This window comes from Phyllobates terribilis, unplaced genomic scaffold, assembly GCF_046119375.1.
Source record: "Phyllobates terribilis strain yellow unplaced genomic scaffold, ASM4611937v1 Scaffold_3__8_contigs__length_932513732, whole genome shotgun sequence".
Classification (NCBI taxonomy): Eukaryota; Metazoa; Chordata; class Amphibia; order Anura; family Dendrobatidae; genus Phyllobates; species Phyllobates terribilis.
Window position 1 is genome coordinate 536,282,139 of NW_027362763.1, and position 22,729 is coordinate 536,304,867.

Sequence of the window (22,729 nt, forward strand, 5' to 3'; positions counted from 1 at the left end):
CAGTGAAAGGGGCTAAGAGAGGGTGGAGTGCTATGAGCAGTTGGGTTTTCTGGTATGCAGATAGCTATGGGTTAAACTGGGCTTCCTCAATGGACCCAACCTCTTGGGCATCCGTCACGAGATCTACAAGGGCATCTATCACCTCATCCTCCGGTAAACTGCACACTGGCATGGCACAGGCTTACCGGACATAATGGGCCTTCATCATATTTTTTTGGAAAACCAGTTTTTTTCTGGCATGGTCCACAGTGACCATATAAGTGACATCATGTAGGCGCTAATGAGATATGGGCTCTACCAAGCAGCTTGCAGTTTATTTTGGGTCTTAAGGACTAGCAATCACACCGTCTGACCCACTTCATAAACTTGTTCTCTTGCATTGCGGGTACACTACTGTTTCTGACTGGCTTGAGATTCAACCATGTTCTCTTGAACCAACTCAAATAGAGTTTGCCTCTTTTCTCTGAATCCCATGACATAATCTATAATAGATTCTACTGCAATAGCTTGGGGGAAGTTAAACTCTGCTGGAGTATATGAAGAAAAAAATGTTGTTGTAAGGTGCTGTTACTGTAGTATATCACAGATCAATCAATTCACAGTCACACTGACTATACAGCTACTGCACTTCACCATCTATCACTTAGATGTTTGGATTATTATTCACAGACTGAGACTACCATTTCTATTCAATGTGCTTCACCACTGCAGCAGTACACCACAATCAAATTAGGACTTTTTCTATCCATATTTGGAATGGGCTGTGAGCTTTGACCTCTTATCTCTAGCCTGTAAAATCTGAAAATGGCGCTCTTTGGTTGGCCTTCATCTTTTATAGTGGTTGTGATAGTCCCCACCTGATTGTTTGTGCTGGGCCTTGTGATGTGATAGTTGCACGTGATAACATTAACATTGTCTCTGGCTGCTACAGAATTTAGCAGTGTGTAGAATTGTGCCAGGCATGTTTTTTGCGATCCTGGTGAATCGAATTGCAAAGTGTTCAAATTTACGGGGATCTGCAAATTTTATTCAAAGTTCAACTGCTGCAGGTTGACCAGCTCATATCTATATTGTATTCCCCATTTCTTCAAGTCTGTAATGTGAGTAGATTTTTAAACCACCCCTTGAAAAAAGCAAGTTTCTGCACTCAGCTACAGGGAATTTCCAGCTCACTGAGCTTTATGTAATAAAATAAATACAAGCTAAGTACATAAGATTTCACAAGCAGGATCTGTTCTATGTTTTGCATCACGATTTTACTTGATCAGTGTATTTTCATTTTATTTAGCCATAAAATAATGTTGTAGTATAATTGGAGGGAATATGAACAATATAAATGTGTAATTAATATGACCTTGTTAACATTAAATGGTAGACAACAACTTAACCCATTCTCCATGTTGGAATAATTATGTGATCTCAAGAACGTTTCTGTGGTCCACTGGTCCTGAAATGATTTGTCTAACTAAATGCCTTTTCTACTAGATACTAGATATTGGAGTATAGTAAATAGGGCAGCAACGAGTACCCCAGAGATCACATTTAGCTTCTGGGAAATGCCATTTACAGGTAGGAAATCAATCACACTTTAATGGGAATGTGTCATTAAAAAAAAAAATGTCAACAACTAAAAAAACGTAAAAAGATTTTAAAAGTTTTGATATTTTTAACTTTTAAACACTAGAGGGAGCAACTGCTGACATTTGTCATGAAGATCTAATGTACAGCTAGCTCGCATTAAGACTGCCGTAAATGCGTGCAGGATCTAATCACATGTGTTTGATGTCAATGGCAATGTTTCTTTTCATATTATAAACTATATAAAAAAAATACATAAAACTTGCACATGCTCATTAGACACTTCAATACAAAAGATAGGCTCGGAGTCTGACCACTGTGGTTTTGTACATTTGTTATTTTCTGAAACAGGAAGTTAGAGTCTAGAAAGCCCCAGTGACCAGTGTGAAAATTGCAATATTTCTAGCTTTTATTTTTAATTTTGATTGTGATTAAAGGGGAAAAATACTCGTATATTGCCAAAAATGTTTAAAAAATACATCTAACTGGAAAATCCTGATCTACACAATAGGTCATTTTCTGATGATAACTTCTCTTTACTGAAAAAGCAGTGTTTTATTCTCTATGCAAATGAGGCTCCAATGTTCTAGACGTGATCAGATAGCTTCCCGGGCCTCTGCCTCCTCGAGCCAACTCTCCGGACAGTGCCACCTGGTAAATACAGTATCTGCAGAGCGGTGGGCAGAAAATTGCAGGAACAGATTGTATAGCATATGCAGGTAGGTGATAGGGCTAGACCGTTGCAGGATATAATGGGCTTAACAGGGTCTGTCACATCACAAAAGAAACACATACCTGCTGTGTAACATGAGGGCAAGTGCTGGCCTGCAGGTTTTCACCATGACACATGGGAATTGCTAACGTTGGTATCTACATTCCAAATGACACCTGTTCAAAGTACAGAGCTACACACACACACAAACACACACACACCTATAAATTGTATTACAGTGCCTCACACACTATTATGTGTCATTACAGTAACCTACACTATGTACCGGTGATACAAAGTCTCAATAAAATCTCATCTATGTACCATATCAATGACACAATTAAAGAGAATCTGTCACCAGGTTTTGGCTATCCCATCTGAGAGCAGCATAGAGGCAGAGCAATGTGTCACTCACTATGCTGCCTGCAGTGGTTCTGAGAAATATCACCTTTTTATCACTAGGAGATCATCACTCTAGAACTAGTAAACCTGTTGCCAGGTAGTCCTCCATATTCTTGAGCTCTTTAAAACCCCGCCCACACCACTGATTGGTAGATTTCGGTGTACACTGTAAATGGGCAGAAAACTGTCAATCAATGTGGTGTGGGTGGGATTATACAGAGCTCAGCATTCAGAAAAGTGGTAGATCTGCAGCAGATAAAACAGTGATTTTATCAAAATGACAGCAAGCAGCCCAGTAAGTGACACATCACTGAAATCAGGGTCTCTTCACCTACATCAAGCTGCTCTCAGATGGGTGTAGGGTTTGGTACTCACTCAGCTGCTTTTGAGGTAGGCACAGGAGTGAGATTCTTAAAAATGTCCAAGGCAGGTTTATTCAGGCCTCATAAACCACACTTGCAAGGTAAACAAAAGACAGCCTTCAAAGTAACAAAGTAGGAAAATAACTAGTCCATACAATACTGCAGGTTTGCCCGTTCACAGTCAGTGTCCTGTAGCACAGACATGCTGGGGGGCTTGGCACCTTCCGCTAACATACAGTGGACACTTGACAATGCGTCAGCATTGCCATGCAGTTTCCCAGGCCTATGCCCTACCTGGAAGCTGAACTCCTGAAGAGCTAGGGACCACCTGGTCACTCGAGCATTGTTCCCCTTCTTCTCGCTCATCCATCTTAGTGGGGCATGGTCTGACACCAGCCTGAACTTCCTGCCTAAGAGGTAGTATCTTAGGGTGTCTAGCGCCCACTTGATGGCCAAACATTCCTTCTCTACTATGCAGTAATTTCTTTCACAAGACGTCAGCTTCCGGCTTAAATACATTATGGGGTGCTCTTCACTGTTCATCTCTTGTGAAAGGACCGCACCCAGCCCGACATCTGACGCATCCGTCTGGACCACAAACTCCTTCACAGGGCTTTCTTGAGTTCCTGGAAGGCCGTCTTGGTTTCTGGAGACCACTTAGCCATAGCCAATTTTGTCCCCTTAAGGAGGTCTGTCAAAGGGGCGGCTGTCATGGCAAAGTTAAGGATGAACCGGCGGTAGTAGCCCAAGATGCTCAGGAATGCTCTGACCTGCTACTTTGTGAGAGGTTGTGGCCAACCCCGGATCACGTAAATTTTATTTATTTGGGGCTTTTTCATGCCAATACCTACGACATAGCCCAAATATCTGGCCTCCTCCATGCCCATGGCACATTTCTTCAGGTTGATGGAAAACCCTGCCTTCCGTAGAGCATCGAATATAGCTTGGACTTTGCTCAGATGGCTACCCCAATCCTGTCTGTAAATCACAATATCATCCAGGTAGGCTGCTGCATACTTCTTGTGGGGAGCTAGGATCCGGTCAATGGCTCTCTGGAAGGTAGCTGGAGCTCCTTGCAACCCAAACGACATTCTGGTGTATAAAAAACACCCATCTGGCGTTGAAAAGGCTGTCTTCTCCTTGGCCTCTTGGGACATAGGGATCCACCAATACAATTTTTTTGAGGTCAAGGGTGGTAATATACCTGGCCGGCCCTAGTCTCTTAATTAGTTCATCTACCCGGGGCATTGGGTATGAATCAAACTTAGAGACCTCATTCAGCTTCCTATAGTCATTACAGAACCACCATTCTCCAACTGGTTTCTGCACTAAGACTATGGGACTGGACCAACCACTCTTGGACTCTTTGATGACCCCCAGATTCAGTATGCGCTTCACCTCCTTCGAGATTACCTCTCGGCGGGCTTCAGGAATCCGATATGGCTTTATATTCACTTGGACATGAGGCTCCGTAAGTACCTCATGCTCTATGACCTGAGTACAGCCCAGTAGATCCGAGAACAGGTCCCTGTTCCGCTGAAGCAACTCTCTACATTGTTGTTTCTGGGCAAGTGACAGCGACTCTACCAAATTGACTTGCTCCACGTCGGTTTCAGTCTTCGCCATCAAACATGGAGCTGCCACAGGATCCCTGTCTCTCCATGGCTTAATGAGGATGACGTGGTACACCTGGTAGGGCTTCTTTCTCCCAGGTTGGTGGACCCTATAGTTGACGTCGCCAAGCTTTTCAACCACTTCATAGGGGCTCTGCCACTTGGCCAGGAACTTGCTCTCTACTGTAGGTACCACCACTGGTACCTGATCCCCAGGGTTGAAGTGGCTCACCCTCGCTGATCTATTGTACACCATTGACTGTGCCTCTTGTGCTTTGAGGAGGTGTTCTTTCACAATGGGCATCACCTCTGTAATCCTCTCTTGCATCTGGGCCACATGTTTGATTAGACTCCTGTAGGGTGTAGACTCCCAGGTCTCCTTTGCTACGATAAAGAGTATGCGGGGGTGTTGGCCATATAACAGCTCAAATGGGGGGAGAACCCAGTAGAGGCCTGTGGAACTTCCCTAATGGAAAACAGAAGGTACGGCAGTAGACAGTCCCAGTCCCGACAGTCTTTCTCCACGACCTTCTTTAACATGGCCTTCAAGGTTTTATTAAACCTCTCCACCAAGCCATCTGTCTTGGGGTGGTAGACTGAGGTTCTGAGTTGTGTGATTTGCAGAGTTTTGCACAACTCCCTCATCAGCCAAGACATAAAAGGGGTCCCTTGGTCTGTTAGAATCTCCTTAGGCAACCCTGTTCTAGAGAAGATATGGACCAACTCCCGGGCTATACATTTGGCAGAGGAGTTACGTAGTGGCATGGCCTCCGGATACTGCGTAGCATAGTCCATACTACCAGGATATACTGATATCCTCTGGCGGACTTGACCAGGGGTCCCACTAGATCCATGGGTATGGGATCAAATGGCACCTCAATGATTGGCAATGGCACTAAGGGGCTACGGAAGTGGGCCACCAGAGAGGTCAGCTGGCAGGTGGGACATGACCTACAAAAATTTACCATTTCTTGGTGATAATCGAGCCAATAGAACCTCTGGAGTGTCCTTTCCTGGGTTTTCTCTACCCCCAGAAGACCACCCAACACATGTGTGTGGGCCATGTCTAACACCCTGCGTCTGTATGGCCCTGGCACCAGTAACTGTTCAATTACCTCCCCTCTGAGCTTGGTGTGGTGACCCGATATAGTAACTCCCCATTTACAGCAAAGTACGGATATTGGGTGTCAGCCCTCGGCTCTTGAGCAACACCATTCAATACAGTGACATTATCAAACACTCCTTTTAGAGTCAAGTCTCTGAGCTGGGCGGTTCTAAAGTTTCCCCCAGACACCTCTAGCTCAAGGATGTTGGCCTCCTGGGATGCTGCCACAGTTTGTGTCTATGACCACTCGGGCCACAGTGTAGTCCTTAGCGTCCCCATGGATACAACGGACACCAACCTTTTTCCCTGGAACCAGCCGATGAGGAACTGTGGCCCTCACTAGGGTTACCAAACTCCCCGAGTCTAACAGAGCAGTCACTTGCATACCACTCACCAACACGAGGCATGCCTGCGGTCACTCGCCTGGATGAGGAACAGCACTGCAGGCTGGATATGCAAAGTACGAACAGCGCCGCCCTGCGCTGCAGTCCATTGGCTCGATAGTCATGGGGCAACGGGCAGATATGTGACCTGCGGTGTGACATCTCCAACATGCTATGCTATAGGGCGGGACATTTAGCAGCAATTAAGACCCCTCCTGAGCTCTAGGATGCCCCCAAGTTATGGCTCTAGCTCCCCTCTTTTGGGTGTCCTCCCCCTTTTGGAAATCCCAGTATGGAGAGGCTATGGCCCCTTGTTTCCCCAAGGAACTCTCAACCGCCTTGTACCTTTCCACCAACCCCACTAAGTCATCAGCATTACGGGGATCTCCCTGGGCAACCCAGTATTGCACCAACCTCGGAAGGGAGTGTATGAACCTATCTATGACGACCCTCTCCACCATCTGTGCTGGGGAGGAAGATTCAGGTTGCAACCACTTTTGGACCAGGTGTAGGAGATCGAACATTTGGGACCGGGGAGGTTTGTGACTGTCATAGGCCCAGTGGTGCACCCGTTGCGCCCTGACAGTCAGAGTCACTCCCAAGCGCGCCAAGATCTCCATTTTTAATTTGTCGTACTCTTTTGCATCCTGCAAGCCCAAGTCATAATAGGCTTTCTGTGGCTCACCTGTTAAATATGGCACCAAAATCTCTGTCCACTGCTGCGGAGGAAATTTCTACTGCTCTGCCACCCTCTCAAAGACCATCAGGAACGCCTCGACGTCATCACCTGGGGTCATCTTTTGTAATGCTCTTCTTACCGTTTTCCTCACATGACAGTCATCACCTGGAGTTGGGGATGGGGCGGTTGCCCTGCTACGGATCATCTCAGCCAGGAGCTCCATCTGCTGCTTATGCTGCACTTGCTGCATCTGCTGCTGCTGTTGCCACTGCTGCGCCTGCTGCTCCTATTGTCACTGCTGCTGCTGCTGTTGATGCTGCTGGAGGTTAGCCTGCACCAGTTGCTTTATCAGCTTCTTCATGCTGCCGGATGTCCCTTGCTGGCTGGCGGCCTTCATCCAGGACATAAATGGTTTTCTGTAGCAGTTACACTGCCCCTTGGGATTCGTGCCCGCATTCCCGCTAATTGTAATTGTAGGGTTTGGTACTCACTCAGCTGCTTTTGAGGTAGGCACAGGAGTCAGTTTCTTAAAAATGTCCAAGGCAGGTTTATTCAGGCCTCTTAAACCACACTTGCAAGGTAAACAAAAGACAGCCTTCTCCGGCACAAAGTAACAAAACAGGAAAATAACTAGTCCATACAATACTGCGGTTTCACCCGCTCACAGTCAGTGTCCTGTAGCACAGACACGCTGGAGGTCTCCACACCTCCAACCACAGACACTGAATGAGACACTCGGTCTCCATTACATACACACACCCTGGGGTGGGGATATGTGAGCAGCCGATCCCACCCATCTCTTATGACTGCTCGTAAAAACCAGCCCTGATACGCCCTATTAACACTCTCAGCACTATGTGTGCTGGAGCATGCTTTCCCGGTTTTACATCACTGAAGCTACCAACCTCAGCGATACATATCTCCCCTCAAGGACATGAAGACAGATTCACTTTAAATGTAACTTAATTTAACTAATGGCAGCCTTTTTTGTTCTTTTCCTTTTGACAGCCATACTTCAACCCTTTAGTGACCAAGCCAATTTTGACCTTAATGACCAAGCAAAATTTTAGAAATTTGACCAGGTGTAATGTCGTAAAAACTCTGGAAACTCCCCAAAAGTGATACCATTTTAAAAACCGCTCCCAAATACTTCAACAGTGCTGTCAGGAAATGTTTTAACCCTTCAGGTGCTTCACAGGAATTAATACAAAGTGGAATGAAAAAAAAATTTAATTTTTTTCATCTAAAATGTTGTTTTAACCCCACTTTTTTCATTTTTATAGCACAAGAAAAATGGACCCTCCAATATGTTATCCAGTTTTCTTCTGAGCGTGCTTATTCCCCACATGTGGTCAAAAACCTTGGTTTAGACAAACGGCAAGGCTCGGAAGGAAAGGAGCACCATTTGAATTTCGGAACACAAATTTAGCGGGCACCATGTCACACTTACAGGGTCCCTAAGGTGCCTAAACAGCATAATTCCCCACAAGTGACCCCATTTTGGAAACTACTTAAAGATTTTATCCAGGGGTATTGCGAGCATTTTTAACCCACAGATACTAAACAAAATTTGATAACATTAGGTCGCCATGTTGAAAATTTTAATTTTTTTCACGAAAATCTTGCTTTAGCCCAAATTTTTCATTTTTACTATTTTCAAATACAAAACAACATAAATACTGCTTCAGATTCTCATTTACACGTTCCATTTGCCCATTAGACTGAGGGTGAAAAGCCGACGAATGGGATAGCTTAATCCCTAACCGAGAACTAAAGGCTCTCCAGAATTTAGCAATAAACTGAGTCCCTCTATCTGAGACAATATTAGAAGGAACGCCGTTCAGTTTAACAATATCCCAAACAACCACCTGAGCCAAACTTTTGCTATTTGGTAAGGATGGCAAGGTGATAAAATGTGTAATTTTAGAAAACAATCACCAAAATTACCGTATTACCAGCAGAAGAGGGCAAATCAGTAGTGCTAAGCGAACATGCTCGACACTGCTCGGTACTCGCCCGAGCATCACGCTACTCGGGATGTTCGGCGAGCACCGAGCATTTCCGGGTTACTCGGGCGGGAGCTCGGGTCTCCGCCCTGCATGTTTGGCGCTCTTTACAGAGCCAATGAACATGCAGGGATTGCCAGCCAGTCACTGTAATGCTGCAGCCATGTTGGTTGTGGGCATTACAGTGATTGGCTGGCCGCACAGCGTCACCTCGAGTATTTAAAACGGGGAGCCGCCATCTTGGACACAGTCGCTCCGGATTAGACAGTGTAGGGACAGCGCTGCTGATTTAGGGAGAGATATAAACTGCGAAATAGTTAGTGTAGGGTCTGTAAAGGCTGCCAGAACAAACAAACAGTCCTTTTCAGGACTAATATCCATCCCAGATACCAGGCAGGCAGGCTGTATAGGAGACACAGTGGTTATACCAGCAAACGCTGCATTATAGTCCTGTGTGCTCCTGTTGCTGAAATTGCTGGACTTAGCACCAGGTGTCGGGGGCCAGGTAAAATCCTTTTTTTTCCATCTAAATCCTCCTTTTTTTTTCCTCCTTCACACTGTACAAATACCCATCTTATTAACCTTTTGGTGTGTCCCCCCTCCCCCCCCAAAAAAAAGCGTGTCTCTGATTTTTCAGACACAAATATAACTGTTGAAAATCGTCTGGTGTAGGCTAGAGAAACAGAAGTGTTGTTTTGCACTTCCACAGTTCAAACCTCTGTATTATCCATTTTGGGCCATTTGTATCTAAAAAAAAAAACAGTTTGAGTGTGTCGCTCACTGTTCAGCCGCAAATATCTCTATTTAAAAAAGTGTGGTATACACCAGTAAACAATAACTGCAGTTTTGCCATCCCACGGTAAAAAATCTCTATTATTCAGGTTTTGGTAGTTTTTTCCGTAAAGAAAAACAGTAGTGTCTCCTGACTGTTGTGACACAAAAATATATCTGTTGAAAATAGTCTTGTGTAGGCCCGACGTCCCAGTGTGGTTTCGCAGTTCCACAGGTCAAATCGCTGTACTATCCAGTTTTGGGCCTTTGGTATCTAAAAAAAAAGCAGTTTGAGTGTGTCGTTCACTGTTCAGCCACAAATATCTCTATTTAAAAAAGTGTGGTATACTCCAGTAAACAATAACTGTGGTTTTGCCATCCCACGGTAAAAAATCTCTATTATTCAGCTTTTGGTAGTTTTTTCCGTAAAGAAAAACAGTAGTGTCTCCTGACTGTTGTGACACAAAAATATATCTGTTGAAAATAGTCTTGTGTAGGCCCGACGTCCCAGTGTGGTTTCGCAGTTCCACAGGTCAAATCGCTGTACTATCCAGTTTTGGGCCTTTGGTATCTAAAAAAAAAGCAGTTTGAGTGTGTCGTTCACTGTTCAGCCGCAAATATCTCTATTTAAAAAAGTGTGGTATACTCCAGTAAACAATAACTGTGGTTTTGCCATCCCACGGTAAAAAATCTCTATTATTCAGCTTTTGGTAGTTTTTTCCGTAAAGAAAAACAGTAGTGTCTCCTGACTGTTGTGACACAAAAATATATCTGTTGAAAATAGTCTTGTGTAGGCCCGACATCCCAGTGTGGTTTCGCAGTTCCACGGGTCAAATCGCTGTACTATCCAGTTTTGGGCCTTTGGTATCTAAAAAAAAAGCAGTTTGAGTGTGTCGCTCACTGTTCAGCCGCAAATATCTCTATTTAAAAAAGTGTGGTATACCCCAGTAAACAATAACTGTGGTTTTGCCATCCCACGGTAAAAAATCTCTATTATTCAGCTTTTGGTAGTTTTTTCCGTAAGTAAAGAAAAACAGTAGTGTCTCCTGACTGTTGTGACACAAAAATATATCAGTTGAAAATAGTCTTGTGTAGGCCCGACATCCCAGTGTGGTTTCGCAGTTCCACGGGTCAAATCGCTGTACTATCCAGTTTTGGGCCTTTGGTATCTAAAAAAAAGCAGTTTGAGTGTGTCGCTCACTGTTCAGCCGCAAATATCTCTATTTAAAAAAGTGTGGTATACCCCAGTAAACAATAACTGTGGTTTTGCCATCCCACGGTAAAAAAATCTCTATTATTCAGCTTTTGGTAGTTTTTTCCGTAAAGAAAAACAGTAGTGTCTCCTGACTGTTGTGACACAAAAATATATCTGTTGAAAATAGTCTTGTGTAGGCCTGACATCCCAGTGTGGTTTCGCAGTTCCACGGGTCAAATCGCTGTACTATCCAGTTTTGGGCCTTTGGTATCTAAATAAAAAGCAGTTTGAGTGTGTCGCTCACTGTTCAGCCGCAAATATCTCTATTTAAAAAAGTGTGGTATACCCCAGTAAACAATAACTGTGGTTTTCCTCTTCCACGGTTCTAATCTACTCTTTATTACCCTTTTTCCATTGATAGTGCAAGTGTAAGCTATTTTACTTCATTTACAATGGGCAAGGTGCGTGGCAAGGGACGTGGAAGTGGACGTTCTGGTGATGGTTCGTGCAGAGGACGGGGCCGTGGCCAAGATGAAAATGTGCCACAACCAAGAGCCACATCTTCTCGCTCCCACTTCTTGACCGAATTACTAGGGAAGCACAGAACAACACCAGTATTGAGAACTGATCAGTGTGAACAGGTTATTAATTGGATAGCAGACAATACTTCCAGTTACCTGGGCACCACCACCTCCGGTCTGTCTTCCACACGGTCAACTCTTAGTAGCCGTGAGTCTCGACCGCATACTCCTCCTCACCCTGATGCTCCTTCCTCCCACCATGCCGAGTGTCGTCAGACAGCAAGTGATCCCACACTTGGACACTCTGAAGAGCTGTTCACTGGTCCATTTCCATATTTGGGCCCCTCGCCTGATACGCTTGAAGTGGTGGAAGAGGAGATCCCATGTTGTGATGCCCAAATATTTGAACAGCCACGGCCACAGGAAGTCGACGTTGGCAATCTGTCACAAGAGGTGGACGATGACGAGACACAATTGCCAGGAAGTGAGGAGGAGGATCGTGGTGCGCAAGTGGAAGAGGAGGAGGTGGTGGATGATCTAGTAACTGACCCAACGTGGAAGGAGGACATGCAGAGTGAGGCCAGCAGCACACAGGGGGAGGGAAGCAGAGTACCCCAACAGGCAGGAAGAAGCAGTGTGGTGGCCGCAGACAGAAGGCAGGCAACCGTTCCCCGTAACACCAACACGAGGGACGTTGCCAGTACAAGCGGTAGAGTCTGGAATTTTTTAAAGACTCTGCTGATAACCCCAAAAAGGCCATTTGTACCACCTGCCATGCCAGCATCAGCAGGGGTGACAAAACTACCAGCCTGACCACCACCAGCATGATCAGGCACATGGCAGCAAAGCACCCGACTTTGTGGGGCGAAACCCAGGGTCCACGACCAGTGTCAGCGGGTGTCACCACTGCTTCTTCCACTGTTGTGCGTGCAATAGAACCCCCTGTTGTGTGTGCAAGGCAATCCCCTGTCCATACTGCATGTAAAGATGCCCCCTCTTCTCAGTCTTCACTTGTTATGGCAGTTTCTCAAGAAACAGCATCAATGTCCACGTCCATGTCCCACCGCAGTGTTCAATTGTCCATATCCCAGACCTTTGAACGAAAGCGGAAATTCGCAGCTAACGCCCCACAGGCCACAGTCCTAAATTCGCACATTTCACGACTGCTTGCATTGGAAATGCTGCCTTTTAGGCTGGTGGAGACGGAATCCTTCCGCAATCTTATGGCGGTGGCCGTCCCTCGGTACTCGGTCCCCAGCCGACACTATTTTGCCCGGTGTGCCATCCCCGCACTACACAAGCACGTGTCCCAAAGCATCTGCCGTGCCCTCAACAACGCAGTTACTGGGAGAGTCCACCTGACAACGGACACGTGGACAAGTGCTTGTGGCCAGGGACGGTACATCTCTCTGACGGCTCGTGTGTGACAATGGCCGTAACCTGGTGGCGGCTCTGAGGCGAGGTGAGATCACACACGTACCATGCCTGGCTCATGTGCATAACCTCGTGGTTCAGCGGTTTCTTAAATCGTACCCCGAGTTGCCAGATCTGCTCGTGAAAGTACGCCGCCTGTCAGCTTATTTTCGCAAATCGGCTACAGCTTCCGCCGCCCTTGCTGTGTTGCAGCAGCGTTTGCAGCTTCCGGCACACCGACTGGTGTGTGATGTCCCCACACGTTGGAACTCTACCCTCCACATGTTGCAAAGGATTTGTGAGCAGAAGAGAGCAGTTGTGGAGTACCAGCTGCAACAAGGCCGTCGATATTCAGGTCAGACTCCACACATAAGACCTCAGGAGTGGACCTGGATGTCTGACATATGTACCATCCTGACAAACTTTGAGGAGGCCACCAAGATGGTGAGTGGCGATGACGCCATCATTAGTGTCAGCATCCCACTTGTCTGTCTTTTGCAACGCTCTCTGCAGAGAATTAAAGAGGAGGCATTGAAGCCAGAGTATGATGAGATGGATCAAGAAGCCGTAGCGGGCGATTATACACAGCCCAGCCTCATCTCATCCCAACGTGCATTGGGGGACAATGAGGGAGAGGAGGAGGAGGAGGAGGAAGAACAGGAGCTGCTATCATGCGTTGTAGACGGTAGTACCTGTACAAGTGTCATACCGTCGGTTCAGCGTGGGTCGCCTGAGGACAGGGGGGAGGAGGAAGAGGAGGAGTAGGAGAGCATGGTCAGTCGTCATCTTGGTGAGGACACGGAAATCTTGCCCGTTACCAGTCTGGCACGCATGGCTGACTTTATGTTACGCTGCCTTAACCGTGACCCTCGCGTTGTCAAAATGTTGGGTGACAGTCATTACTGGTTGGTGACACTTGTAGACCCCCGCTACAAGGAGAACTTTCACTCTCTTATTCCTGAGGTGGAGAGGTCTACAAAAATGGGGCAATACCAGAAGGCCCTTGCTGCAGAACTCTTAAAAAATTTCCCATCTGAACACGCTAGCGGCAGAGGTCACAGTTCGTTGCCCAACCAAGGCGTACAGTCGAGAGAGATGCAACTCCAATCCAGCAGAGGCAGAGGAACACTGTCAACATTCTGGGACAGTTTTCTGACACCCGCCCAGCTTACAGGCCCTGAGGCGCGGGGTACTCTCACAAGGAGTGGAAAGTTTCAAAAGATCGTGAGGGAGTACCTTGCCGATCGTACCAGCGTCCTCCGTGATTCCTCTGTGCCTTTTAATTATTGGGTATCCAAGCTGGACACTTGGAATGAACTCGCTCTGTACGCCTTGGAGGTCCTGGCCTGCCCTGCCGCTAGCGTGCTATCGGAGCGTGTTTTTAGTGCCGCTGGGGGAATTATAACTGATAAGCGCACTCGCCTGTCAACTGACAATGCTGACAAGCTGACCCTTATCAAAATGAACAAGGGCTGGATTGGGCCAGACTTCTCATCACCACCAAATGACAGCAGAGTAACATAAAGTCAAATCCACTGTGTTATTTCGGGAGGTGTATTCACATGCACTGATTCACACCCACACATGGGTATACGCTTCCTCGTTTCGGCTGTTTAATCTTCTTCTCCTTATCCTCAGCCTCCACCACCACTATACCACCAGGGTGCCAGCATTGCAAGTTCCTCCGTCCTTATTTTTGGCAGCTTTTGCTTGCAAGGCATAAGCAAATACTATGGGACACCCACTCCCCAATAATGGGACTTATGTTTGTAATATGCTGTACTGCATGGCTCTTGTAAGGGGCATTGCAAGTTGCTCCGTCCTAATTTTTGGCAGCTTTTGCTTGGAAAGCATAAGCAAATACCATGGGACACCCACTCCCCAATAATGGGACTTATGTTTGTAATATGCTGTACTGCATGGCTCTTGTAAGGGGCATTGCAAGTTGCTCCGTCCTAATTTTTGGCAGCTTTTGCTGGGAAAGCATAAGCAAATACTATGGGACACCCACTCCCCAATAATGGGACTTATGTTTGTAATATGCTGTACTGCATGGCTCTTGTAAGGGGCATTGCAAGTTGCTCCGTCCTAATTTTTGGCAGCTTTTGCTTGGAAAGCATAAGCAAATACCATGGGACACCCACTCCCCAATAATGGGACTTATGTTTGTAATATGCTGTACTGCATGGCTCTTGTAAGGGGCATTGCAAGTTGCTCCGTCCTAATTTTTGGCAGCTTTTGCTGGGAAAGCATAAGCAAATACTATGGGACACCCACTCCCCAATAATGGGATTTATGTTTGTAATATGCTGTACTGCATGGCTCTTGTAAGGGGCATTGCAAGTTGCTCCGTCCTAATTTTTGGCAGCTTTTGCTTGGAAAGCATAAGCAAATACTATGGGACACCCACTCCCCAATAATGGGACTTATGTTTGTAATATGCTGTACTGCATGGCTCTTGTAAGGGACATTGCAAGTTGCTCCGTCCTCATTTTTGGCAGCTTTTGCTTGGAAAGCATAAGCAAATACTATGGGACACCCACTCCCCAATAATGGGACTTATGTTTGTAATATGCTGTACTGCATGTGTCGCGCCCCCTGGGCCGTGTGTACATGTGTGTGGGATACCCGGTGCCGGGTCTCTGGGGTCTGTAGTCTCCGTGGCGGTGACCCGGTCCCGTGGCTCAGGCTGGTCAAACCAGTGGCAGTCTTTCTTAGGTTTTGAGGTTAATTGTCCGACTGCGCCACCCGTGGATTGCGGTCAGGGAGTACCACCGCTGCGAGGCAGACCGCTGAGTCTGATGTTGTGTGCGCAGCAGAGAATGGGATAACTCCCCACGGGAGGAGTATAGCCTCAGGGCAGTGAGTGTGGATGATGGGGGTGATGGTGCACGAGCGCAGCAGGAACGACTCAAAGTCTTTGCAGTGCAGTTCAGGGTCTTTACTGATGATTATAAGGTAGACCCTCCCGGGAGTACTGGCTAGCATAAGAGGCCTGGTCAGTCTGTGAGCAAGCAGGAGTTCCCCTGGCCAGGTGGAGTTGTAGGCCTGCCCATCTATCTGCACTCTTCCTGGCTACCTTGCTGTAAGCGGGTAGAAGTAGCCCACGTCCCTGAGTGTACCATGTAGTGCTCACCCGTATGGCTGGTGACTTGGGGCCTTCTGTTAGCCTCCGCTCCACGACGGCGGTGCTGGTCCCTTGCTTGTGACTGAGCCTCCGGGCTTCTATGGCCAGAGGACCTGAAATCCCCTGCCGGCTGGTTTCTGCTGCTGGATATATAAGTCCTCACAGCCTCGGACTCCTGTGTCCGGTTCCTATTGTCTTCTGCCAGGGCGAGCTCTGCTCAGCTTCCAGCCCCTGGTCTTTAGCTCCTAGCTCCTACAGAGCTCCTTGCTGTTACTTTCCCTTGCTCTCACTCTGACTCTGACTGTTCTCTGTTCTCTGACTCACTCAACCCCGCCCCAGATCCAGTTTATAAGGGCAGAATTCTCCCCTCCCAGGACTGGGGCAGGAGGATGTTGCATGTTTAAGGGATCCTGACCAGGAAACCTCCCACTTGCTCTCCGACGTAATATCTCTATTACTGTGGTGACCAGACCCCTGGGGTGCCACACATGGCTCTTGTAAGGGGCATTGCAGTTCCTCATAATTTTTGGAAAGCCTTCCATTCACTGCTTAGGCCAACAGTGCACAGGAGACCCAGTTGCTATAAATGGAAAAAAAGGTTTAGTTAAGGCGCTGTGACCTCCATGTCATTTCCAAGGGGCATTGGAGTGGCTCGAAATTTTTGGTAGGCATTGCACTCACTGTATGCCCTATAACTGTGTAGCCGAACCGCTCCTTTTGTTACAGAAACATATCCTACAAGACATATCTGGTTGACTGGCCTGATATTGATGTGAATGGTCCCTGTTCCTCCTGCTCTTTCTCCTTTGCCACTACCTCATCCATCATTTATCACCTGAAGCTTTGTTTTAACGGGAGTCATAGAACTTGGATAGTAGCGGGAAAACATCCAGCAATCCTCGGAGGAGGTAGGATATGCGCCAAAACGCTGACCACCTCAGGCCTAGCCGCTACTACATACATGCGCTTGCATTACAACAAAACAAAGCAGATGCTAACTTCTATCATCCTCATCATGCTCCTCACCTTGGCACTCTCAACTCCCCTGATGGAGAAGCCAGGGCCCACCGGAGGAGTCTGATAGTCCGGTGGGCTCGGCCAATGCTGCCCTAAAGCAGGCCAGGCTAAGAAAAGTGTGGGAAAGGTTACCGGGACAAATAGGGGTGGCTGGGGACCGAGTATGGCCACCCGGCCACCCCCTGGAGGCTGGGGAGCAAGCGGGGACACCCGGCCACCAGGCGGCTGGGGACTGAGTATGGATACCAGGCCGCCGACACAGCCATGGCGTCGTGGCCAGATTCCGCCTCCACATGCCTAAAAGGCCCAATTCAAAGTGCAAGCAAGCAAGCAGTATGGTATTGCAGCCTGGGGGTGGGTGGGTGGCAGGCTGCATACTTGCGCTTGCATTGCAAGGAATGGGAGAGGTACAATTGAACACTGCCCTGGGACAAGGACTTGAATGGGGATAGTTGCAAGTCTGCAATGACAGGTGCAAGGTGGGAGGCATCTTCACATGTACCATGAACAGGGGTTTGGCATGCACACACTACAGCGGAATAGGCTCTCCTTCCCACTAAATGCACTGGGGAGGGCACAGGTAATGTTTTGGTATACGCGCTTAATCTTATCTATAAGGCACACCAGGACAAATATGGGCAGCTGGAGACTGAGTATGGATACCTCGCTGCCGAAGCAGCCATGAGGTAGTGGCCAGCTTCGGCCTCCTCCAAACTAAAAGGCCCCATTTCAAGTGCAAGCTAGCAGTATGGAATTGCAGTCTGGGGGTGGGTGGCAGGCTGCACACTTACACTTGCATTAAAAGAAAACATAGCAGATGCTAACTTCTATCATCATCATCATGCTCCTCACCTTGGCACTCTCAACTCCACCGATGGAGAAGTCAGGGCCAACCGGAGGAGTCTGGTTCTCTGGTGGGCTTGTCCAATGCTGCCTAAAGCAGGCCGGGCTAAGAAAAGTGTGTGGGGGGATGTTCCAAGGAGAAATAGGGGCGGCTGGGGACCGTTTATAGACACCCGGCTGCCCCCAGGCGGCTGGGGACCGTGTGTGGACACCCGGCCGCGGGGCGGCTGGGGACCGAGTATGGACACCCGGCCGCCGGGCGGCTGGGGACTGAGTATGGATTCCAGGCCGCCAACACAGCCATGACGTGGTGGCCAGATTCCGCCTCCACATGCCTAAAAGGCCCAATTTCAAGTTCAAGCAAGCAAGCAGTATCGTATTGCAGCCTGGGGGTGGGTGGGTGGCAGGCTGCATACGTGAGCTTGTATTGCAAGGAATGGGGGAGGTACAATTGAACACTGCCCTGGGACTAGAACTTGCATGGGGATAGTTGCAAGTCTGCATCTTCTGATGTGGTAAGGATCACTTATGATGGGCACACTTTTAGACAGTGACCTGGGAGTCAGAGATGCTTCCAGGGGTCTTCCCCATGCTGTTCCCTTGTCTTTTCAGCACTTTATGCATGTGTCACACAGCACATGGCCAGATAAGGTTGTAAAATGTTAAAATGACATTTCACAGTGAATGCATTTGTCATAGTTGAAAGCAATACAAAAGTGCAAAAACGCATAAAAAATGCTACTTGTGAACATAGCCGAAGGTGTGGAGGAGTATTTTTGTTTTTGGTCATTTATTTAACTTATACACAAGTCTTTACCCTGGAAAGGATGTTCCTTAACATATTTCACAGGAAAAAAGTTTCACTTTCGTTTTTGAACGTTTTATTGTGAGCCTGTAAAAGTAGCTTAATACCTCTGACCACGTTGTTGACAGCAGTGACCTGGGGGTCAGAAATGCTTCCTGGGGCGATCCCCATGCTGTCCCCATGTCATTTGAGCACTGTCACTATCGTTTTGGGCACTTGTTAGGCTTTTAAAAGACTGCCGGGGGTGCCACCGCAAAAATGCTCGAGTCTCCCATAAACTAACATTGGGCTCGTTGCTCGGGTCGAGCACCCGATTATCACGGCGAGCTCGGCCCGAGCTTCGAGCACCCGAGCATTTTAGTGCTCGCTCAACACTACAAATCAGTTATAAAATCCATAGAAAAGTCAGTCCATGGCTGCGTGGGAATACTCAAAGGCTGCAAACACTCTGAAGGATGAGAATAAGATGCCTCAGAACACACACAGGTGGAAACATAGGCTAGCACATCCCTCCAAATTTTAGGCCACCAAAAGAGATGCAATATGAGATCAAGCGTTCCTTTAACCCCAGGATGACCAGCAAGTACCGAATCATTATGTTCCTCCAGGACCTTTAGATGAAGAGATTCATGGGAACAAATTATATGTCCCTCAGAACCCTAGACGGTGCACTATATTGAGCTTTTGACATCTCAGGCTCCACATCAGTACAAAGTGCCGACACCACTGAAGGATAGGCATAGATTCTTCACAAGATTTTCCCCAGGAAGACTAATAGGCAAAGCATCAGCCTTAATGTTTTTAGAACCAGGGCGAAAGGTAACAAAGAAATTAAAAATATTGAAAAACAACGACCAATGAGCTTGTCTCAGTGAAAGTCGTTTTGCAGACTCGAGGTAGAGGAGATTCTTATGTTCTGTAATCACTGTAACAGGGTGGATAGCTCCCTCAAAAAGTGCTGCCACTCCTCAAACACTAGTTTTATCATGAGTAATTCGCTATCATAATTGTGTTCAGCTGACGAGAGTTTTTAGAGAAAAAGGCACATGGACGCAGCTTACCAAGAGACGGACCCTGCTCTCCCACCATGCATCAACCTCCACCATAAAGGGCTGAGACACATCATTAATACAGGTGCCCACAAAAAGCATTCTTTAAGATGGCTAAACGCATACAAAGCATTCTCAGACCATCTTGGAAAAACTGCCCCTTTAACCACTTTACCCCAGAGGGTTGTTTGCACGTTAATGACGGGGCCAATTTTTACAATTCTGATCACTGTCACTTTATGACGTAATTACTCTGGAACGCTTCAACGAATCCCACTGATTCTGAGATTGTTTTTTCATGACATATTGTACTTCATGATAGTGGTAAAATTTCTTCGATATCACTTGCGTTTATTTGTGAAAAAAATGAAAATTTGGAATATTTTGCAATTTTCAAACTTTGAATTTTCACACAAAATAGTTAATAAATAACATTTCCCACATGTCTACTTTACGTCAGCACAATTTTGGAACCCCATTTTTTTTTGTTAGGGAGTTATAAGGGTTAAAAGTTGACCAGCGATTTCTCATTTTTACCACAAAATTTACAAAACCATTTTTTTAGGGACCAGATCACATTTGAAGTGACTTTGAGGGGCCTTTATGACAGAAAATACCCAAAAGTGACACCACTCTAAAAACTGCACCCCTCAAGGTGCTCAAAATCACATTCAAGAAGTTTATTAAACCTTAAGGTGCTTCACAGGAATTTTTGGAATGTGAAAGAAAAAAATGAACATTTAACTTTTTCACAAAAATTTTACTTTAGAACCCAATTTTTTATTTTCGCAAGGGTATCAGGAAAGAATGGACCCCAAAATTTGTTTTGCAATTCCTCCTGAGCATGCTGATACCCCATATGGGCGGGAAAACCATTGTTTGGGCGTACTGCAGGGTTCGAAAGGGAAGGAGCGCCATTTGACTTTTTGAATGTAAAATTTGCTTGAATAATTAGCTGATGCCATTTTGAGTTTGGGGAGCCCCTGAGGTGCCTAAACAGTGGAAACCCCCACAAGTGACTCCATTTTGGAAACTACACCCCTAAAGGATTTTATCAAGGGGTATAGTGAACATTTTGAACCCACAGGTACGACACAGAATTTGATAACATTAGGTCATCAAATTGAATAAGTTGTCATTAGTCTTGCATGCAAGTGCTCACTACTTGAGTTTGCATCGGGTACTCGGATATGCACCAAGTATCGCGGGTGCTCAAGTGACATTCGCGAGTCCCCGTCCACATGTCTCACGGTTGTTAGACACCCAAAAAAAATTGCTCGTGCATGGCAGGCAATCCCCGCAAGTTTTTTGGGGCTGTATAACAGCTGCAAAACATATGGGGCGAAGACTCGAGCATGTCACTTGAGCATCCGCGAAACTCGGTGCATACCTGAGCACCTGATGCAAACTCAAGTAGGGAGCACATGCGCGCAATACTAATCGCCATATCGTCAGCATTTTTTTTCCTTTACTTCTGAAAAAATCCCAACCCCAACACAATCCTAACCTCAACCCTAATACAATCCCAACCTAACCCTAGCTCAACCATAACCCTAGCACAACCCTAACTCTAGCACAACCCTAACCCTAGCACAACCCTAACCCTAGCACAACCCTAACCCTAGCACAACCCTAATCCTAGCACAACCCTACTCCAAGCACAACCCTATCCCTAGCACAACCCTAACCCTAACACAACCTTAACCCTAGCACAACCCTAACCCTAACACAACCCTAAGCCTAACATAACCCTAACCCTAGAGTTTATTTTTTACTCCATTCCTTGTGCGGTATAAGTGATTACACGACTTTATTATTCGGGTCGGTGCGATTACAGTGATACCAGATTGATATCGGGTTTTTATGATTGACAGCTGTCATACACTAAAAAAAACTTTTTTTTGCAAAGACTAGTTTTTTGCACCACCATATTTTGAGACTTATAATTTTTCCATATTTCGGCCGACAGAGTCATGTGATGGCTTGTTTTTTGCGGGACAAGTTGACATTTGTATTGGTGCTATTTTTGGGCACGTGACATTTTTTGATCGTTTTCTATTCCGATTTTTGGGAGGCAGAATAAACAAAAATCAACAATTCAGGAATTGTTTTTTTTTTTTTTTTATGCCGTTCCATGTGTGGCAAAATTGATAAGGCAGCTTTATTCTTCGGGTCAGTACATTTACAGCGGTACCACATTTATATTTTTTTTTTATGTTTTGGCACTTTTACACAATAAAAACTATTTTATAGAAAAAAGAATTGTTTTTGCATCGCTTTATTCTGAGAGCTAGAACTTTCTTATTTTTCGGCAGTTGGAGCTGTATGGCGGCTTGTGTTTTGCGGGACAAGATGACGTTTTCAATGGTACCATTTTTATTTACATTTGTATTTATGATCGCGTTTTATTCCATTTTTTGTTTGGCGGTATGATGATAAAGCATCGTTTTTTGCTTTTTTTTTTTTTTTTTTACCGTGCTCACTAAAGGGGTTAACTAGTGGGACAGTTTTATAGGTCAGGTCGTTCCAGATGCACCGATACGAAATATGTGTACTTTTATTGTTTTTTCATAATAACATGTATTTATGGGTACAGTATATTTTTATTCTTTTGGGATTATTATTATTTTTTTTTTTTTAATATTTAACAAAAAAAAAAATTTTTTCACTTTCTGACACTTTTCTTACTTTTACACATTGTCCCACTATGGGACTTTCACTTTTTACATTCTGATCGGCTGCATAGCATTGAGATGCAGCACCATCCCTGTGCTATACAGCCTGTCAGTGCTGCACAGGGAGAAGTCACTTTGGTCACGCACTGCGCATGACCAAAGTAACTCCTTGCCTCCTGGTGACCCTGATGTTGTCATGACATGATGATGATGTTGTCATCAGGTCACCAAGACAACATCCGGGACCCGGCACAGACACCGCAGGATGTCGGAGAGGAGGTAAGTATCGGCGCTTACCTTCCCCCTTGCTCCCGCAATGCTGCCAGCGACTTCAATCGCAGCATTTTGGGGGTTAATCTGCAGGGAGCGGTGCGGCACCGCTCCTTGCACATAGTACCAGGTGTCAGCTGTGACAATCAGCTGACACCTGGCGGCGATCGCTCCCACACAGCCTCTGTGCGGGCGAAATCGCC